An 8,008-nucleotide genomic window follows, 5' to 3' on the forward strand; every position below is an offset into this window, starting at 1 on the left:
TCCCTGGAGGTCCAGGGATTAAGAATCCATCTTCCAATGCAGAGGACACAAATTCTATCCCTGGTTGAGAAACTAAGATCCTGCATGCAGCAAGACAACTAAGCCAGTGTGTCACAACCAGAGAAAGCCCCTGTACACCGCAAGGAAGAGCCCATGTGCCACAACGAAGGCTCAGTGCAGCCGAGTAAGTAAATAAATAAAAACGAAGAAAACCTCTGGAAAGTAGCCAGAAAAAAATGATGCTTATATGTAGGGGGACATCAATTCAAATCCATAGATTTTTTTTCATCTGAAGTCACTATGGCAGAAGGGAATGACATTTTTTTAAAATAATTGTCAAAACTGAATCCTATATTCAGTGAGACTGTACTTTAAGTATAAAGTGCAGTGGAGGATGGGGAGGACTACCAGATAACGGAAAACTAAGAGTATTTGTTGCTAGCAGACCCAACAGAAAGAATGGCTAAAGGAAGCTTTCCAAAGAGAAAGAAAAAAATAACTGCTGCTACTGCTAAGTCGCTTCAGTCGTGTCCGACTCTGTGAGACCCCATAGAAGGCAGCCCACCAGGCTCCCCTGTCCCTGGGATTCTCCAGTTAAGAACACTGGAGTGGGTTGCCATTTCCTTCTCCAATGCGTGAAAGAGAAAAGTGAGAGTGAAGTCGCTCAGTCATGTCCGACTCTTAGGGACCCCATGGACTGCAGCCCACCAGGCTCCTCCGTCCATGGGATTTTCCAGGCAAGAGTACTGGAGTGGGGTGCCATTGCCTTCTCCACTAGATGAGGTCTAAAAGTTCTTCCAGATATAATTCCACAGACTCCAATCGGCAAAAGCACCCTGAGCTCCAGGGACATCCTAAGGAAATCATAATGTCTTTACCTCGAAAATGAGGACTGGGGAGGTGGTAGTTTTTCAGAGAGGAAGTGTCACCTGGGTCCTTCCTGCACTGGGAGCTGCACTGACAGATCACGGTCCAGCCCGGAGTCGTAATTCACGAAACAGCGAAACTCATTTCCCAGGGTGCGAGTAGTGTGTTGTGGGATAAACTTGCACATCTTCACTCCAAGCAGCTTTGCTGCCGCCTCCTCCATGACAGCACCTGTGCACAGCAGGATCTTTCCCCGGGTCAGGAGCCTGATGGTTTCCGACATTTTCCTAAGACATTCCTCCGAGAGATAGAGGGTATCTGCCCCGACGATGTCAAAGCTGTGTGTAGCGATCCTCTCAGGTAAGTCCACAGGGTTCCTGTAGTCATAGTAGACAAAGTCCTCTCCGTATATGGCAAACCTGTGGTTGTACTGGAAGATGCGGACAGAGACATCGTCTCTGTGCCGCTCTCTCAGCTTCTGGTAGACGCTGGGGGCGCTCACAGAGGTTTTAAACTTTAGGAAGGACAGGAGAAGACATGGATAAAGTAGAGAAAGATAATAAACTACCTTTCGTATTTTGAGCTTCTTAAATCATATTTGGTACTTAAAGCAAAAATTATAACATACAATACAGTGTTCAGTGCATGCAGAGGAAAAAACTAAGACAATTAAATTTTTATGGGATAAAGAGAAAACAAAATAGAAGTAAGATTTTACTACTCTGAAAGTGGTAAAACATCATATAATTTAAAACACTAAATAAATCAAAGTAGAATTCTAAATAATGTTATTGTAACCCAGAGGAGCCCTAACATACCACTAATTACTTGAAATGCAAGCAGACTAAATGGACCAATAAAAAGACAGAGGTTGGCAGAGTGGATAAAACAAAACAGGCCCAATATTCTGTAATAATCTAAATGGGAGAAGAATTTGAAAAAGAATAGATACATGTAGATGCATAACTCAATCACTTTGTTGCACACCTAAAACTAATACAACATTGTTAATCAACTATTCCTCAATATAAAATATAAAATAAAAGTGAAAAAAGATTCTCCATCCATGAAACAAAAAATAAGCAAAAATCCATAATTCAACTATTATGAACTGAACGTTTGTGGCTCCCCCCAACAAATTCATATATTTGACACTCTACCATCCCCCTCAATGTGATAGTATTAGGAAGTGGGGTCTCTGAAGGATAATTACATTTAGTTGAGGTTGTGAGGGTAGACCCCCAAGCTAGGATTAGTGCCCTTAAAAGAAAAGAGACACTAGAGCATGAGGGTACAGAGAGAAAGCATCCATTGGCAAGCCAGAAAGCAGGCCATCACCAAGAACCAAACTTGAGGGCTCCTTAATTTTAGATTTCCCAGCCTTCAGACCTAAGGGAAAGAAATATCTGTTTTAGCCAACTGGTCTAAGGTATTCTATTATAGCAGCCTAAGCCAAGACACGAACAATATTCTGTCTTGGCTTCCCTGATGACTCAGTGGTAAAGAAGTCTGCCTGCTAATGCAGACTTGAGTTCCATCCCTGGGTCAGGAAGACTCCCTGGAGAAGGAAATAGCCACCCATTACAGTGTTCTTGCCTGGGAAATCCCATGGACAGAGGACCCTGGCGGCTACAGTTCATGGGGTTGCAAAAGAGTCAGACATGACTGAGTGACTAATCAGCAACAATACATTCTGTCTATGAGAAATCACTTCAAATTTAACATGAGTAAGTAGGAATCAAAAAAATGGAAAAAGGTCTATTACATAAACATTAAAAACATCTGACATGACTATTGATATCAGATAAAGCAGACTTATAGAGTGAAGACAATTAGTAGGGACAAAGAAAGACATTATATAATGATGCATCTTAAATCCTGACTTCAAGCAAGAAATCGTCTTATATTTATAGGGGTAATATATATAAAATAAAATGTATAGGACTTTTGCTTTTGTATACACAAAAGAAGGGGGTTTCCCAGGTGGCTTAGTGGTGGAAAACCTGCCTGCCAATGCAGAATGCTCAGTTTCAGTGCTTGGGTCAGAAAGATCCCCTAGAGAAGGAAATGGCAGCCAACTCCAGTATTCTTGCCTGGGAAATCCCATGGACAGAGGAGTTTGACAGGCTACAGTTTATGGGGTCAAAAAGAGTCAGACACAACTTAACAATAGACCATGAGCATGAGAGAAGAAGGGTATATAGTTTATCACAGGGCTCTTTATACAATCTGGAGCCTTTCACTAATATTAATATTATTATCATTTTTTTCTGACTAACCAATTACAAAACAAGCAAAAAATCATCAAAGTAGAAGAGTAATCCAAAGATTAGAGTCAGGACAGTTTTCAGCATGTTGGCAAACAGAGATAAAGCCTGTATGGCAGGAAGGAACTTATTTGAATGAAGAGCAGGAGATGAGTTTAGAGAGACAGGCTGAGGTCAGATCATATAGGTCCTTACAGGCTACAGCAAGGAGTTAGGTGTTTTATTATAAAGGCAATATGAAGTCACAAGAATATTTTAAATAGAATAGTGACATGGTTACAGTTTTGTGATTCTATAGTTGTTGGGAAGAAGGAGAGTTTGCATATAGCTTAGAGCATAGTGAGTTTGAGATAAATGTGGAATGTCTAAGTAGAGATGTCCAGTTAAAAAAAAATAGATCAGGAACAAAAATGGCAGTTATGGGCTTGCCTAGCGGTCCAGTGGTTAAGAATCTGCCTGCCAATGCAGGGACACTGGTTCGACCCCTGGTCTGGGAAGATCCCGTGTGCCACAGGGCAACTAAGCCTGTGAGCCGCAACTACTGAGCCTGTGCTCTAGAGCCCACAAGCAGCAACTACTGAAGCTTGCAGGTCTAGAGCCTGTAATCCACCACAGGAGACGACGCTGCAGTGAGAAGCCCTGGCATCGCGACTAGAGAGTAGCCCCCACCCGCCGCAACTAGGGAAAGCCTGCATGCAGCAGGGAAGAACCAGCCAGCCAAAAATATATAACTTAATTTAAAAAAACCTTAAAAAAAATGGCAGCTATAACATGTGAGTCATTGGCACAGAGTTGGTGCCCAGGGCAGTGAAATGAACCAAAGAAGTCTTTCGAAGGAGACAAAAACTTCAAGAAGAAAACCCCAGCGAATGCCATTATAGAAAGTGAGAGTGAGAAAGGAGCTAAAGGGGATTCCCAATTGTATACCTCTTAACATCTAGATTTATTTCTAGACTGAGCATCTGCTCAATAATCTTATATCTTTCCTATCCTGATAGAGTGGATTAGATATTCAATTTAACATAGGTTTCTGAAATACTTCCTCATATAAAAAGTAGTTCTTGTGATATTGCAGAGAAGGGACTAGGGTTTAAATCTTCCAGGGTTGTTTGATTTGCATTCTTATGTAGCTGAAAGAATAAACTACCCAAAGCTCATTTAATATGGATGTCCATACTTTCCCATGTCTGATTGATAGCAGTCTTAATATTATCTTTAAATATTAATTATCAACTTGAATGTCTAAAATTGTTCTCCTTGAAGGGCTTATTATACCTGAGATTTTTGAGCCAATAAACTATAAATTTGATGAGATTCCAAATTGTTGGTGGTGGTGTCCGACTCTTTGCGACTCCATGGACTGCAGGACTCAAGACCACAAGATTCTAAATTACCTGCTCTGAATTTCTTCCCAGTGTTACCACAAAATCAACCACAGAAAGGATACATTTTAATAGCCCTTTTCATTCCTATCTTGTTTTCAAATCATCACATGTCCCTTAAGTTTAGGACTTTACTAAGGGAGGGAGACTATTCCTCTCCTTCTTTCTGTTTCCACTGTCCCTCTCTTGTTCACCACATTGATCATAATTTTGAACTTAGATCCACTATCTAACATTAAAGAAGTCTACAAGTTTAGAATATAAAAGTGTAAAGATTAAAAGAAAGTAAAACCAATAGACTCAGCAAAAGTTTTCCTATTTGGGGATTGGATTAGTATATTTAATGCTGCCGCTGCTGCTGCTAAATTGCTTCAGTCGTGTCCGACTCTTAGCGACCCCATGGACTGTAGCCCACCAGGCTCCTCCATCCGTGGGATTTTCCAGGCAAGAGTACTGGAGTGGGGTGCCATTGCCTTCTCCGAGTATATTTAATGAGCAAATATTTAATTTGAAGTTTCTCTTAAAGAGAGGTCGACTTGAATATTGAGCTGGTACAAAGGCTGTCAATAAGGTTCTCTAAACTGAATGAGAAAAGCTTTGGCTTATAGATAAGTATGTTTGTAGCAGGAGGCTCTTGAATTTGGCAACAGAAAGGTGACTCAACAGGTCAGAGCCCACCACGAAGAGTAAATAAAAACCTGCAAGAAAATAGAAAGGCAGCAACACATATATCAGACCACAGAGTTTCTGCCTCTTCCCTCTTCTCACAGTTTACTTCTTTGGGTGGGTTTAATTCTAGAACAGTTAGGTTATTTCTTTTAGTAATCCTTAAAATCAAAAGTAGATAATTTTAAAGTGTTTTCTAAGATAAAGAAAGATGACAAGAAACAAGCCAGAAAGTTCAGACAGGCCCACATTTCCTTGTTCTTTTCTGCGTTGAAGGTGTATTAGAAAAGATTTGGATTTTAGCTCTAGTTACATGGTCCTTAAAGTGAAATCTCATTTTATTTATTTGTATCATAGGAGACAACTTGTACTGTGTAAGATTTCAGATCATTAACTTAAAGCAGCTGGTACCTAAAAAGTAGGTAAAACTAACTATAATTATTGTCTATCTCTAAGTTTTACCAAAACTGAGAATACCGAGAATAGCTATATATTTCTAGATCTTACCGAAAGAATTTCATTACCAAGTTTTCCAAACTGAAATTCTTTTAAAGAAGAGGAGGAAAGAGCAGTGCTCTGGGACCTGGGAGTCATGGCTTTATACCACTTATGCAATGAACTTGGATAGAATCTCTCTACTCTGGACTCCAGTTTCATTAGATATAAAACGTGTTTATTTGCAAACACATTTGCTGCTATTGCTGCTGTTCAGAAGCTAAGTCGTGTCTCTTTTGCGACCCCATGGTCTGCAGCCCACCAGGCTCCTCTGTCCATGGGATTTCCCAGGCAATAACACTGGAATGAGTTGCCATTTCCTCCTCCAGGGGATCTTCCTAATTCAGAGATCAAAGTGCGACTTCTGTGTCTTCTGCATTGGCAGGTGGATCCTTCACCACTGCGCCACCTGGGAAGCCCACAAATGCATTCAGTTCAGTTCAGTTGAGTCCAGTCGCTCAGTCGTGTCCGACTCTCTGTGACCCATGAATCGCGGCACGCCAGGCCTCCCTGTCCATCACCAGCTCCCAGAGTTCACCCAGACTCACGTCCATCGAGTCAGTGATGCCATCCAGCCATCTCATCCTCTGTCGTCCCCTTCTCCTCCTGCCCCCAATCCCTCCCAGCATCAGAGTCTTTTCCAATGAGTCAACTCTTCGCATGAGGTGGCCAAATACTGGAGTTGTCTCAATTATCCCACATTCAAGAACAGTGAACTCAGTCATAGTAATAATAGTAGTGGGGCAGTAATAATAACAGCAGTGCTCATTACATTCCAGGCATTATTCTAAGCCCTTTATACATATTAACTGATATAATAAAGGGCATGTCAGGATGAGATGGTTGGATGGCATCACGGAATCAATGGACATGAGTTTGAGTAAACTCCGGGAGTTGCTGATGGACAGGGAGGCCAGGCGTGCTGCAGTCCATGGGGTTGCCAAAAGTAGGACACGACTGAGTGACTGAACTGTACCTAACTGAACTGAACTGAACCTTATGCAGTAAGTACTATTACTATTATACTCATATTTTTCAGAAAAGAAACTGAGTCACCGAGAGGTTAAACAATTATCCTAATATCACCACATATGATAAACTGCAGCAGGAGGATTCACATGTGGCATTGTGGTGCCCCATACTGGTCCCTAACCATCAGGCACACCGTATGTTATATAATGGGTACATTTGACCACCTCCACTGCAGAGATTTTTGGAAAAGAAGTTAGGACTCTTAAAATAAGTCTTTATGGGTAGAAAGAAAGAAAAGGGGCTCAAAACAGTGATTTAGTACTGGCGATGTCTACTCAAGTTCCCCAAGTATCTGGCAGTCTGGAGTAATTTCAAAGTTTGTGCCTATGGAACAAAAAAGTGTAGCTTGAGCACAGTGGGAATGCCTTGCGTATTTTGCATTTTTTCCATACCCCAGTCCTATCTGTGCTTTGTGTGTGTGTGTGCTCAGTCGCTCAGTCCTGTCCAGCTCTTTTGCACCCCCATGGAGTGTAGCCCACCTGGCTCCTCTGTCCATGGGATTTCCCGGGCAGGAATACTGGAGTGGGTTGCCATTTCCTTCTCCAGGGGGTCTTTTCCACCCCTGGAGTACAGGGATTGAACCCAAGTAACCTGCGTAGCAAGGTGTACTCTTAACACTGAACCACCTGGGAAGTCCCCTAGAATTTTGATTTTAAAGCATGATATTACTGTCATTTGTGTGCTAACTTCAACTTCTACAGAGTCAAAGTTTGAATGCGTAGCTGAGCGCTCATGGTGGTTGGGCCATCTTTCCTTTGTTCTTTAATGAGTCCAGTGCACACTGATCTCTTTTCTCTCTCTGCTCAAGCTTCTACTCTTTGGCAATTCATCACATATTGTCTTGCAACATCTTTGGAATCTCTGTCTGGTGTTATTTAACTCATATTGTTATTAAATTCTTGAATATGTGTTTCTATTCCTCCAACTAGGCTCTAAGTTCCTTGAGGTTAAGGAGAGTATTTTATAATAACTGGCCATCATTATCATTTGCATGCAAATTACAGCATAAAAAGTTATTCAACATGCATCTTCATATTCCTTTATATACCAGTTCTATGAGAAAGCGAGTCACTTTCTACAGGTGAGGAAATGGAGGTCAGAGAAATGACTTACTTGTTCCAACATTGTCACATTTTATAAAAAAGGTTTTTAAAGTAACATTTATTTCTTAAAAGTTAACATGTGCACAATGGGAAACCAAAAAACACAAGAAGCAAAACATAAAGTCATCCATGATCACAAGCAGTTTACCGCTTGATCTGTCCTTCTTGGTCTCACTTGTGTATTTACACAACTAAG

General features: G+C 41.2%; 1 pseudogene; it reads right to left on the reverse strand.

The window, feature by feature from the left end:
• Nucleotides 1-925: 925 nt before the first annotated feature.
• Nucleotides 926-5,776, reverse strand: LOC147359557 (EEF1A lysine methyltransferase 1 pseudogene; annotated as a pseudogene).
• Nucleotides 5,777-8,008: the final 2,232 nt, after the last annotated feature.

Source organism: Bos grunniens, chromosome 14 (assembly GCF_055505025.1).
Source record: "Bos grunniens cultivar Pamir isolate PY7600 chromosome 14, Bosgru_T2T1.0, whole genome shotgun sequence".
Classification (NCBI taxonomy): domain Eukaryota; kingdom Metazoa; phylum Chordata; class Mammalia; order Artiodactyla; family Bovidae; genus Bos; species Bos grunniens.